This window comes from Esox lucius, chromosome 11, assembly GCF_011004845.1.
Source record: "Esox lucius isolate fEsoLuc1 chromosome 11, fEsoLuc1.pri, whole genome shotgun sequence".
NCBI lineage: Eukaryota > Metazoa > Chordata > Actinopteri > Esociformes > Esocidae > Esox > Esox lucius.
In genome coordinates this window covers 21870897-21885025 of record NC_047579.1, presented here as the reverse complement: position 1 = coordinate 21885025, position 14129 = coordinate 21870897, and positions in this window count along the sequence as shown.

Genomic DNA, 14129 nt, shown 5'->3' with positions numbered 1-14129 from the left:
AAATCTTGCCTGAAGCTGTTTGCTTGTGGGTGTGCCAGGAGGATTTCCCAGCATTCATGTCTAGAAGGTGGTACTTTGGTATAAAGGAACCTGCACAATGAACACATGAAATAGCTAACAATTGTTGCTATAAAAAGTAAGTACAAGTATTGCAGAGATTAGTGAAAATAATGTTGTGTTGGCTAGATTCTTTTTTTATTTATTAGGCTATTATCTCTATACTAAACATCTGGACAATATGTACTATTTCAAAATGAACATAATATATTGATATATTTTATTAATATTTACTGTAAATTATATTCAACTCCTTAAATTAGTTTAGTTTAATTAGTCTGTTTCCAAGGTGTTACGCTGCTATATTATTGTGCTGGGGGACATGAGGGATGTACTACTAACTTTTCTCAGTTTCCTCTAGTTTTAAATTTTAGAAGGAGATGAGGTCCTGGTCCACACCTGCGGATTACCTGTTTTGGGGGGCCCGTTGCTGTCCCTGTCCTTGTCCACCTGGTCATACTTCTGACCTAGTCTAAAATCAAATAGACTCTGGATTTAGCCCAGAGAAATGTATTTATTATTCCAATTGGACTCTTAATATCTCACCCGGCACAGCCAGAAGAGGACTGGTCACCCCTCTGAGCCTGGGTCCTCTCTAGGTTTCTTCCTAAAATTCGACCTCCTTAGGGAGTTTTTCCTAGCCACTGAAATTCAACACTACTGTTGTTTGCTCCTTGGGGTTTAAGGCCGGGTGTCTCTGTAAAGCACTTTGTGACAACTGCTGTTGTAAAAAGCGCTTTATAAATACATTTTGATTGATTGATTTGATTAAATTAAACATTAGCAGAGTTAAAATAAACATGAAAATTCCTGAAGATTCTGGTAACAAGTTTGCCTCATAGAGAACCAAGAGCAATGCCTCAGATGAGAGAAAACATACAAAAGAGCTGTTCACCAAGTAAAAAATGAAAGGTGGATACAGGGAGTAGAGGGACAAAATTTAAAAATGTCACCCTCCAAGTACTTTTGGACCTCACTATACATCCCATTCAATAGTAAATGTTATGTTTTAGAGCTCTATTCAAGCTGTATTGCCAAAGTTGAAAATGTATTTGCATTATCCACTCACCGGCCACTTAATTAGGTACCTATCTAGAATTGGGTAGTACCCCCTTTTGCCTCCATTCAATTCAAGGTTTGGCACATTTTGCTTTCAGAGATGGCCTTCTGGACTTCAATGTTGCAAAGAGTGGTTGTTTGAGTATTTGTGGGCTTTCTGGCAGCTTGAATGAATCCATTCTCCTCTGAACTCTCTCAGTAAAAAGGAGTTTTTGCCCACAGAATTGCTGCTCACCATGTACTACAGTCAAAGTCGCTTAGATTGCACATCTTAACAACAACTTTACATATATAGTTGCAGCCACATTTATTGTTTGGTTACATAATGAAATGAGTGGTGAATGTACATGATTTCCATTTGAGTCCACATTCTGTGTTAAACATGAATACAGTCTCCGCCAATTGGGGAAACATTGCCTTTGAATTTATATTGCAGATAAACACTGTACTTCGGCATGAAAAACAAGTAAACCAGATCTCAGAGGATACATCCCCCAATCTTCGAAACAGGACAAGGTTGTAACTACTAATTCAACATCAAATAATTTCTCAAAAGAATGGGCCAACATTTTGGGAACAAAATGGAACAAGAAATTACCCCCTAAAAATGTTTAATAATATTGAAAATAAAAACAGAGGTGATAGTTTATCAAACGTGAATAAACTCAGGCCAGAAGCCACTTTGCAGCTGAACCATGAAACTGAATCCTACTGGAACCACTTTCTGGAAAGTGGTCCTACACTAGCGTGTACGAGGGGACGTACGACTGTGTGCATGACGCCATGTGTGTTTGAGCCTGCGTCTGCTGCGCGTAGGATGACGCGTAAGGCTGCGTGTGTGCCAGTGTGTGTGTTGGGGTGTGACTGAGCGGCAGGTTATTGGAAGTGCTGCTGTTGCACACCTGGAAGCCATTGACTCTGTGTGGACTAAGTCCTGACAGTTTGAAGGCCTCGATGGACTCCAGACTAGAGCCGTCTATCCCGTTGTAGCTGGGCTGGGCCTGGCTGCACTGGGTATAACCTCCGAAAAGGAACATGCCCTGGCTGTACGAGGTGGAGGCAGAGAAGAGGTAAAGAACCTGGCTACATGGTGCCTGGTCAACAACCTCTCTCTCAATGTTTGCAAGACTAAGGAGATAATCGTGGACATCAAGAAGCGTCAGAAGGGGGTCATGCCCCCATACACATTGATGGAGCTGCAGTGGAGAGAGACTCCGACCTCAAGTTTCTTGGTGTGTTCATCAAAGATGACCTCACTTGATCCAAGCAAGTGAACTTGGTATTCAAAACTGCCCAAAAAACGACTATACTTCCTGAGGAGACTCAAGAAGTTTGGCTTGTCTGACTCACAAACAGGTGATTTTCCCTCAAGTCATTAGGTCCCTCAACCAGCAACACTGATCTATGATCATACTGATCACACATGAACATTCCAAATGTATATAGAATATTATTTTTAATATACCATTCAAGACTAGACATTACACTCATTGTGATGGTCCCTTCCTTAAGGGGCCATTCCGCTGCGTGTCTTCTGTGTTTCCTTGTCTTGTCCTTGTATGTGTAATGGTCCCTTCCTTAAGGGGCCATTCCGCTTCGTGTTTTCTGTGTTTCCTTGTCTTGTCCTTGTATGGTCTTTCCTGTTCTTGTTTCTGTTCAACGTTATATTCAGTTCACCTGTGTTTTAGCCCCCACCTGTTTCTGTTTTCCTCGTTTTCTCAGTGTATTTAGTTCAGCCCTTTTCTCCTTGTCCTTGTGGGTCATTGTGTGTGTATATGTCGTGTACACCTGTTGTGCCTGTTGTGCCTGTTGTGCCTGTTGTGCCTGTTGTGCCTGTTGTGCCTGTTGTGCCTGTTGTGCCTGTTGTGCCTGTTGTGCCTGTTGTGCCTGTTGTGCCTGTTGTGCCTGTTGTGCCTGTTGTGCCTGTTGTGCCTGTTGTGCCTGTTGTGCCTGTTGTGCCTGTTGTGCCTGTTGTGCCTGTTGTGCCTGTTGTGCCTGTTGTGCCTGTTGTGCCTGTGCTCCTGCACCATTGGACTTTTTGTAGTGCCCGGCACTCAGTTACGTTATTCCTTCGTTTGTTTAATAAAAAGGGGAAACCCTATGGACTTCTGCATTTGCCTCCGTCTCCATACCTAACAGCGTGACAGAATGACCCACCGACCAAAAAGGAGGCAGCAGAAGTGGACGGTAGGGGAACTCCTCGGATGGCCAGATTCCGACTCCGAGGAGGAGGACCCCTACCGTCACCCCCTGGACCGCTGGATTCCCCGGTGGCCATCCCCCAGCGTAAGCCCGCGTCAGCCACAGCAAAGCCGACCCAGAGACCCATTCCGGTCGGCACCCTGTCTCACTTCCCAGGTTCCCCGAGCGGCCTGGCGTGGTAGCAGGCTGGCCATTCGGCGTACCCCGCTACCCACTCCTGTCCCGCGGTCAGCCCAGGGCCCTACTCCTGTCCCGCGGCCTGCCCCGGCCTCTACTCGTGTCCCGCGGCCTGCCCCGGCCTCTACTCGTGTCCCGCGGCCTGCCCCGGCCTCTACTCGTGTCCCGCGGCCTGCCCCGGCCTCTACTCGGGTCCCGCGGCCTGCCCCGGCCTCTACTCGGGTCCCGCGGCCTGCCCCGGTCCCCACTCCTGTCCCGCGGCCTGCCCCGGTCCCTACTCCTGTCCCGCGGCCCGCCCCGGTCCCTACTCCTGTCCCGCGGCCCGCCCCGGTCCCTACTCCTGTCCCGCGGCCCGCCCCGGTCCCTACTCCTGTCCCGCGGCCCGCCCCGGTCCCTACTCCTGTCCCGCGGCCTGCCCCGGTCCCTACTCCTGTCCCGCGGCCTGCCCCGGTCCCTACTCCGGTCCCTACTCCGGTCCTGCGGCCTGCCCCGGTCCCTACTCCGGTCCCTACTCCTGTCCCGCGGCCTGCCCCGGTCCCTACTCCTGTCCCGCGGCCTGCCCCGGTCCCTACTCCGGTCCCTACTCCGGTCCCGCGGCCTGCCCCGGTCCCGCGGCCTGCCCCGGTCCCGCGGCCTGCCCCGGTCCCTGTTCCAGCTCCGCTACCGGTGCTGGAGAGGCAGCCAGCGCCCCCTGCTGCCCTGGAGAGGCAGCCAGCGCCCCCTGCTGCCCTGGAGAGGCAGCCAGCGCCCCCTGCTGCCCTGGAGAGGCAGCCAGCGCCCCCTGCTGCCCTGGAGAGGCAGCCAGCGCCCCCTGCTGCCCTGGAGAGGCAGCCAGCGCCCCCTGCTGCCCTGGAGAGGCAGCCAGCGCCCCCTGCTGCCCTGGAGAGGCAGCCAGCGCCCCCTGCTGCCCTGGAGAGGCAGCCAGCGCCCCCTGCTGCCCTGGAGAGGCAGCCAGCGCCCCCTGCTGCCCTGGAGAGGCAGCCAGCGCCCCCTGCTGCCCTGGAGAGGCAGCCAGCGCCCCCTGCTGCCCTGGAGAGGCAGCCAGCGCCCCCTGCTGCCCTGGAGAGGCAGCCAGCGCCCCCTGCTGCCCTGGAGAGGCAGCCAGCGCCCCCTGCTGCCCAGTGTCCGCCAGCGCCCCCTGCTGCCCAGTGTCCGCCAGCTCCCCCTGCTGCCCAGTGTCCGCCAGCTCCCCCTGCTGCCCAGTGTCCGCCAGCTCCCCCTGCTGCCCAGTGTCCGCCAGCTCCCCCTGCTGCCCAGTGTCCGCCAGCTCCCCCTGCTGCCCAGTGTCCGCCAGCTCCCCCTGCTGCCCAGGGTCGGCCCGAGCCGCCCCTGGAGGACTGGTGGCCCGAGCCGCCCCTGGAGGACTGGTGGCCCGAGCCGCCCCTGGAGGACTGGTGGCCCGAGCCGCCCCTGGAGGACTGGTGGCCCGAGCCGCCCCTGGAGGACTGGTGGCCCGAGCCGCCCCTGGAGGACTGGTGGCCCGAGCCGCCCCTGGAGGACTGGTGGCCCGAGCCGCCCCTGGAGGACTGGTGGCCCGAGCCGCCCCTGGAGGACTGGTGGCCCGAGCCGCCACCTCCTCCCGCGGCGCCTTCTCCTGCCCAGACACCGCCGCCTCGTCCCGCGGCGTCCACTCCTGCCCAGGCATCGCCGCCTGTCCCGGCCTCAGCGGCGCCCTCGCCTGTCCCGGCCTCAGCGGCGCCCTCGCCTGTCCCGGCCTCAGCGGCGCCCTCGCCTGTCCCTGCTCCACCCCCGGCTCCTCCGCCGGCCCCGGCTCCTCCGTCTGGTCCTCCGTCTGGTCCTCCGTCTGGTCCTCCGTCTGGTCCTCCGCCGGATCCTCAGCCGGATCCTCAGCCGGATCCTCAGCCGGTCCCCGACCCTCCGTCGGCTCTCCCGGCCTCTGACCCTCCGCCGGCTCTCCCGGCTCCTGGCCCTCCGCCGGCTCTCCCGGCTCCTGGCCCTCCGCCGGCTCTCCCGGCTCCTGGCCCTCCGCCGGCTCTCCCGGCTCCTGGCCCTCCGCCGGCTCTCCCGGCTCCTGGCCCTCCGCCGGCTCTCCCGGCTCCTGGCCCTCCGCCGGATTTCCCGGCTCCTGGCCCTCCGCCGGCTCTCCCGGCTCCTGGCCCTCCGCCGGCTCTCCTGGCTCCTGGCCCTCAGCCGGCTCTCCTGGCTCCTGGCCCTCAGCCGGCTCTCCTGGCTCCTGGCCCTCAGCCGGCCCCTGGCCCTCAGCCGGCCCCTGGCCCTCAGCCGGCCCCTGGCCCTCAGCCGGCCCCTGACCCTCAGCCGGCCCCTGATCCTCAGCCGAGTCATAGACCTTCGCCGGCTCCCCCGGCCGCCGGTCCTCCCCTGGCTTCCGGTCCTCCCCCGGTCACTCTGGCTCCCGAACCTTCGCCGGCCTCCCCGGCTCCTGACACCCCGCCGGTCACCCCGGCTCCTGACACCCCGCCGGTCACCCCGGCTCCTGACACCCCGCCGGTCACCCCGGCTCCTGACACCCCGCCGGTCACCCCGGCCCCTGAACCCCCGCCGGTCACCCCGGCCCCTGAACCTCCGCCGGTCACCCCGGCCCCTGAACCTCCGCCGGTCACCCCGGCCCCTGAACCTCCGCCGGTCACCCCGGCCCCTGAACCTCCGCCGGTCACCCCGGCCCCTGAACCCCCGCCGGTCACCCCGGCCCCTGAACCTCCGCCGGTCACCCCGGCCCCTGAACCTCCGCCGGTCACCCCGGCCCCTGAACCTCCGCCGGCCTCCCCGGCTCCCGGAACTCCGCCGGCCCCCCCGGCTCCCGGAACCCCGCCGGTCCCCCCGGCTCCCGACGCCCCGCATGGTCCCGGCCCGCCTCCGACCCTCCTTGGTCCCGGCGCTCCCTGCTCCCGCCGCCCGGCTGTCCCGGCTGGGTCTCCTGGGTCCTTGGGGCCGCCGGATCGGGGCTCTGCTGGGGGTCTTCCTTGTGTTCCGGTCCCTGGTCCCAGTCCTGGGGCCGTGTCTCCGCCTTGGTGCCCTGCCCGTCCCCCCCTTTGGGCGTTTGGGCGCGTCCGGGAGTCCGCGCCTTTGGGGGGGGGTACTGTGATGGTCCCTTCCTTAAGGGGCCATTCCGCTGCGTGTCTTCTGTGTTTCCTTGTCTTGTCCTTGTATGTGTAATGGTCCCTTCCTTAAGGGGCCATTCCGCTTCGTGTTTTCTGTGTTTCCTTGTCTTGTCCTTGTATGGTCTTTCCTGTTCTTGTTTCTGTTCAACGTTATATTCAGTTCATCTGTGTTTTAGCCCCCACCTGTTTCTGTTTTCCTCGTTTTCTCAGTGTATTTAGTTCAGCCCTTTTCTCCTTGTCCTTGTGGGTCATTGTGTGTGTATATGTCGTGTACACCTGTTGCTCCTGTTGCTCCTGTTGCTCCTGTTGCTCCTGTAGCTCCTGTGCTCCTGCACCATTGGACTTTTTGTAGTGCCCGGCACTCAGTTACGTTATTCCTTCGTTTGTTTAATAAAAAGGGGAAACCCTATGGACTTCTGCATTTGCCTCCGTCTCCATACCTAACAGCGTGACACTCATATTGCACCTATTATATTCAATACTTCCTATTGTTCAAAATCCCTATCCTACTCATTGATATGTACAGTATATAATTGCTATAGTTATGCGTTATATATTTCTTAATTCTTACTATGTAGATATTGTGTGCCATATCACAATAATTGTATTCTGTTAGTCCTGTGCAATGTGTTATTTGGTGCATTTGATAAATAAACTGTGAAATTGAACTTTATGGAGGACCAAAAATGCCAAAATGAGAAGAATTAATAAATAAATAAATAAATGTATACATAAAAATATACTGATACATGTATTAATTTATATTATTTCTCTATTTATTTAATTCCTTGATCATTTATTTCTGTATTTATTTATTTCCGTATTCTTAATTTCTGTATTTATTTCCGTATTCTTTTATTTCCGTATGTATTTATTTCTGTATTGCCTTATCCTTAAGCTAATGAGGGGGCGGGACTAACTGTCAGACTGAGCAATGAAGCCCAGAGCAGCAGATAGAATCAGACTATGAAGACGGTAAGTGCTGCTTAAGATCCTTGGGGCATCCCCATGTCTCCAATTGCTATTCCTCGTTTAAGCACACGCATCATTTGTAATTTAATAATTAAATTCAAAATACTATATAATATCTGAATCAGTTTCATTATAAGATGCAATCTGCATTGATCTCGAACATCTTCATTTTAATAGCTCCAACATAATTACAAAAAGTACATATTCTTGATCAGGGGAGAGTGAGAGAGAAAAAATAAAGGGTGTGCATTGTTCCTCACCCTCCCCTGATCAAGAATATATACTTTTCATAGTTATGGTATACTTTTTATAAGAGCTATTGAAACTATAAGTTTAAAGAAGATGGCTGCATTTGTACACACTTTGAACGCTCCCAAAACTAGCACCCACCGGAGATCGCATCATTTTTCGGTTTTGGCTCTGATACACAGCGGTTAGTTCTCCGTAGCTCGCTAACTTTATGCTCGGTTAAAATATAGGGGGAATAAGGGCTGTGCAACATCGTATACACGTTTGTAATCACAATGAGACCAATATTGGATTACATGAATACTTCATTAAAGAGTTATTGAGATTTGAAGAGCCGAATGTCTGTCGAATGTCCAACCTAAAACTAACTTCACCGCAGTGAGGAAACCTTCAGAAAAAATCGCAAAAGTCAATATATTGCATAGCATTTTTAAGATGGTTGCGTGTAAAAATATGGCATTTTTCTAATGAATGCAAAGAGCAAATAATAGAAGAATTATATAGGTTTCAAATAATTAAAAAACAATATAAAAGCTAAAAATCTGCAGGAGTCTAGACCTAAATTTTACTTATGCAAATTGCATAACAACAAAACAACTGGACATTGTAAGCTGGAACGTGGCTTTCGAGAGTTACTCACTAGTGTGGGTAGAATCCATATAAAGTGTAAATTCATGGGGGAAAATAGAGCGTATAGCCAGCAACATTTTCTAAGCCACCCCCTCCATTGGTTCCAGGACAAGATTCTATACCCGAAAATGGCCTAGCAGAGCAGAGGCGAGCTTAAGCCGAATGACCTGGCCCAAGTTGTGGAATAGGGATGAACGTGTAGGATTCCACACGCAAACATGAGTCACACCATCCAAACGGTAGTCAGAAATCCTCCTTTGGCCACGGGAAAGGGGTCATTTAGGTCATTTAGCGGACGCTCTTATCCAGATGACGGGGCTCACAGTATTTCAGGTTACAAATGTTACGCAGAAGTATTCGTCATTATTTAGTACATACGTTTTTTTGTACTTTCTGCTAAACTAGATTAGCAACTGTTAAACAAAAATACATAAAAGGAGATAAAAAAAGAGCAAGACCCCTTACGTAATGACAAGACTCAATGGTTTTGGTCAAAGTGTTACTTCATAACCATCCAACTGCCATTTTGGTCGATCATTACTTGCAGATCATCATAAGAAGGCATTAATTACATAGAGTTTTCTCTTGTGTTGACATGCTACTGTATAATGTGTTGTGCAATGTGGCCGTGCATTGTTGTTGTTGTGTGTGTGTGTGTGTGTGTGTGTGTGTGCAGGAACCTAAAAAGCTGGAGAGCGATAAGACAAGCAAATCCTTGCTGATACACAATGGAGCTTCCATTCTAGACTGTGATGGAAGGCTTGGTACTCTATAAGAGCCCAAGTAAGTCGCATATTTATTCAATTACACTTTAACGGTGATAAAATATCTGCCCACAAAGTAAACTTTATGGTTCAGGTTAATTTAAGCTATATGGTTCAGGTTAATTTAAGCTAATGTTTAGGATACACTACAAATAACACCAATGGAATTGGATGTGTGATTTTCTGAGCTGATTGGCTTTAATCCTGCTAGGTGGTGATAGATGCTAATGCTTCCCTTAGCGGAGCACTTTTAAGGACAGTGTAGTGGCCTATCAACACCACAGTTTGTGTCTGATTACTCTCTGACCGCTGCCAGGGAATCAAAGCAGTCTGTCTGGGCACCAACATTCCCCTGGCTGGTAGACCACAGCTTTCTGTAGGAGGCACACTCAAAACAGCCACCAGTCTATCCTACGGGCCAACAACAGGGTAACATACACACTTAAGGCAAATCCTGGAGATCCCGACCCAACCAAGGCCAAGTCATAATGTCATCTCCTAAGAGATCTCTGTACGCAATGCAACATATTGAACATCGGACACATAGTTCCAGCTGTTAATTATTTTTTTAAATACATGTTAGATTAGATTAGATTCAACTTCATTGTCATTGAAGAGTACAAGTATAGTACAGCGTAATGCAATTAGCATCTAACCAGAAGTGCAAATAGTGGAGGGCAGAAAATATACAAGTATTAAGTATATGTATATCACAAGTGGAATATGTGCAATGAAGGCAAATGCAGTACAAATGGCAATACTAAATGTCCAGTTAAGGGAAATAGAAGAGGGCAGAAAGTTTACATGTATAGGTTGTAGTGTATGTTACAAGTGGGGTAATAGTTGTTCAGGTTCAAATGGAAATGAGTAAATAGCATTCTAGATGTGCAAACGAGGCAAATGAAAGAGTAATGTAATAAGGTAGCATGTGTGACTGGGATGCAGCGATAACAGCACTGAGGTCCCCGAGGTAGACATGTACATGTAACAACTGTAAAAATGCACAATGGCAATTCTAAATGTGCAAAGAGGCTAATTGAATGTACAAGGGGCATGTGCAACTGAAATGCAGGGATAGCAGCGGTGAGGTTCCTGAGGTAGACACATACCTTTAACAACTAAAAACTTCCATTATCAGGCTTTGCTAGGCAGTGACATAGTAGTACAAGGGAGTAGTGCAACAAGGTCTTTGAGAGGCGGGGGGGGGGGGTGTATGGAGTATTAACTAATAAGTATTAATCATAACTTTTGGTTACACACATTTTGGGACCAATGTGTCAGTCAGACCTTCCCAAGATTCACACTTAACTCATCTGTGCCCAGAGAATCATGTAGTCTCCTAAGACAACACAGTAAGCCCAACTGTATCCATAGCTGGAATCATCCACTGAGACAAGCGCATTAACGTTAATGCCTCTTCTGGTCAACAGGAGTACTTATGGATCTAGTCTCTCTTCACATTTTATATGATAACCTAAACAGAAACACCATATTGAATTAGTCAAAGGCTTGATGATTAGTTGCCTACACTATGAGTAACTATGAATAACTGTTTCAGGTGTTCCAGTTTATGGTTTAAACAAAAATGTGCAACCTCTGAGACTTGAGTAAAGGTTTGGAACACTACAGTGGAACTACACTGTTATGCAGGACTGGAACAAATCAAACACTTATGCTTGGATTTCAGCATCATGTGTCGTATAAAAATGCATATTAAGTAATGAGGACAAGAATCTGTGGCCTTCATTTTATTGGAATGGTTAAGAGGACTCCAGTCACATGCAGCCACTATACAGGCAGGGACTGATCCGGAACTGTCCCTGGCAAGACCAGTGAGGGTGTTGGCAGGATATGCAAGGACAGTTCTTGCATACTGGGTTCAAGACTGGGCCTGGACTAAGCCAGGATAGGATTACGTGGGACTGTGATGCAGGGAATGAGCCATTAGGCGTGAAATGGTAGTAAGTCCTGACGATGGATTCTGGACATGTGTCTTGCTTGGCCTGGCTGGCGGTCTGCTGACTGAATCCCATGCAGCTTGGGATTTCACATTGGATTAAAGAACAATTGGAACATCCCTACACACAAACATAAAACCAACAAAAACACTGACACAATGGAATGCTCCACCTCACACATATAGTCAATGAAGACACTTGTCTTGTGTCTTGTTCAGGGCCAGAGTGACCATGAGAAGGCATATTTTCTTCACCTCGCCCTGTGGGGTGTGACCTGAGAAAATAACTCTGCTGTCATGTTAACATCTAAGTAGCACATAATGTATATTTTTACAAATATCCAGAATGTTTATCGCTAGAATCGTACGGTTTTCTTTGGCTTATATCTAGACATTCTAATGAAGCGATCTGTATGTAGTTTGTGTTCAAATTGCCTCAGACAGCCTGCCTCACGAAAACCTGCCAACGCTGACTGAGACTGAACATGTCTATAAATATCCAGAACGGAACTGTAATAATTAGAATCGTACTTACGTAATATCCAGAACGGAACTGTAATAATTAGAATACTTACGTAATATCCAGAACGGAACTGTAATAATTAGAATCGTACTTACGTAATATCCAGAACGGAACTGTAATAATTAGAATCATACTTACGTAATATCCAGACATTCCAACAAAGCAATCCATACATAGTTTGTGTTCCTAGAGTTCCACCAAAACTGGCCACCAACGGAGCACATAATGTAAATTTCTATAAATATCCAGAATGGTAATCGCTAGAATCTTATGGTTTTCTTTAGCTTATATTTAGGCATTCTAACAAAGTGATCTGTACATAGTTTGTGTTCCTATGGTGATCACAGCCAGCGTGAGGAAAAAATTTATTTGCACCAAAACTGGCCACCATTATGTGGGTCATGAAATTAAGAATCCAACTCGTCATTTGTTTGTGGGTCTTATCCTTGCCCAGTCACAAACAGCACTTCTACAATGTTATAACGCCTGGAAACATGACCTCTACGATGTAGGAATGATGGGAAGGCATAGGGGTCATTGTCACGGAGAAGAAAACCATCATGGCGCACACCATTATAGCCACCACCATAGCCACTGGTCAAGAACATATATTTCAACACAACCAAGAGACGAAGGAAGGTTATTCTGTCCAGGAAAACCTTTTACCAGGCGACAACAATGACCATTCAGCTCAGACAGGCGACTGTGTGTAGACCCATTGTGATGGCAATCGTATTACAAGTACATCGCAAGTATTTCGTGGTTTGATATAAAAATGGCTATGATATAAAATAAATATTCTGCCAACATACTAATTTGGGTATCTTACTGATTTTATAATGAAAAGTAAATACAAACTATGCTACTGGTCCTCTGCTGCCATCTTGTGGTCATTTGAAATTATAGTAAAAATATGTGAACATTCATGAAAAAGGGTTCCATACTCAACAACGCAGTCAGCGACTCATGATGTCTCTACCTGTGTTCAGGAGCAGTAATGAATGGAATGCTTCTAGTCTCCGTCTATGTGTGGTAGACTAGGACTTGGGCCTAGCAGAAACCACTAGAAGAAGTCTCCCTTTTCGGGGTACGTCTTAATAGCAGCAGTGGGGCTCCTGCTCCTTGTATTACAGAGGTGAACAGGACTCTATTCCTTATTGGGAGAGCTGAGTTAGCAAAACCACCAATAGTAACATGCCCCTGCTGAAATGCCATAATCAGAACAACTGTCATGACACCACTCAGTGTTGATCTCTGTACTTGTACTCTTTTTGTAATGATGCTTGTTCCCGTATATATGATTAAACCTGAAATAATTAACTGTTATGCTAATGACTAAAGGAGTTTTTACTTGATAAATTGCAAACATTTTCCATCTTCCACATGTGGAAGCCAACTTTTTTTTTTCAGTTTCAGCCAAAAACACGATAACATGACAGCAAGGGCATGGTGGTGTCAGAAAATGCCATTGAAACTAAACTTTATTATGGTTTCACAAAAATGAGGCAGAAATGTCTCTGTAACACATTGTTTTTGCCATTCCAACACATTCATTTTCTAAAGAGTGTCCCAGATGTCTATTTTTATGTGTTTTCATGAGAGAATGTAGTCATTATAGGGATATACAGTACTTCATAATACCTCTTACAGAAATGAATATAGGACCCAAAATGTCCAAGTCGTGTAATCCGTCCGAGACCACTATGAGTTTTAATGGATATCTTTGCGTTCTCAAAGCTGCTGAAGACATTTTGCACTCAGATGAGAGATACACAGCATTTTGAATGCAGAATAATGGACTATGTATGTCTATGGGTGTTGGCAATATACTGTATAAACACACCCTGATGAAAAACTACTGACTGACTTGTATTTAAGGAAGTTACTCCACTCAGTGTATTCTAAGCATTTCATGGTTATAGGACTAAATCATTTTTTAAGTGCTTCTAAAGTGTTTTTGCTTAATGGTCAAATACAGTAGTTTTTCCACATTTTCTGAAAAGTTCCTGTTCATCCTCTGGTAATTGTGCTCATAAGTTTGCATACCCTGGCAGAAATTGTGAAAGTTTGGCATTGATTTAGAAAATATGACTGATCATGCACTTTTATTTCAGGAAAGTGATCATACAGTATAAAGCCATTCATTATCACAGTTTTTGGCTCCATTTTAAATCATAATGATAACAGAAATCACCCAAATGGCCTTTGGAACAAAAGTTTACATACCCTTGAATGTTTGGCCTTGTTACAGACAGACAAGGTGACACACACAGGTGAAAATGGCAATTAAAGGTGAATTTCCCCCACCTGTGGATTTTTAAATTGCAATTAGTGTCCGTGTATAAATAATCAATGAGTTTGTTAGCTCTCATGTGGATGCACTGAGCAGGCTAGATACTGAGCCATGGGGAGCAGAAAAGAACTGTGTAACAAGGTAATGGAACTTTTTTTAAATGGAA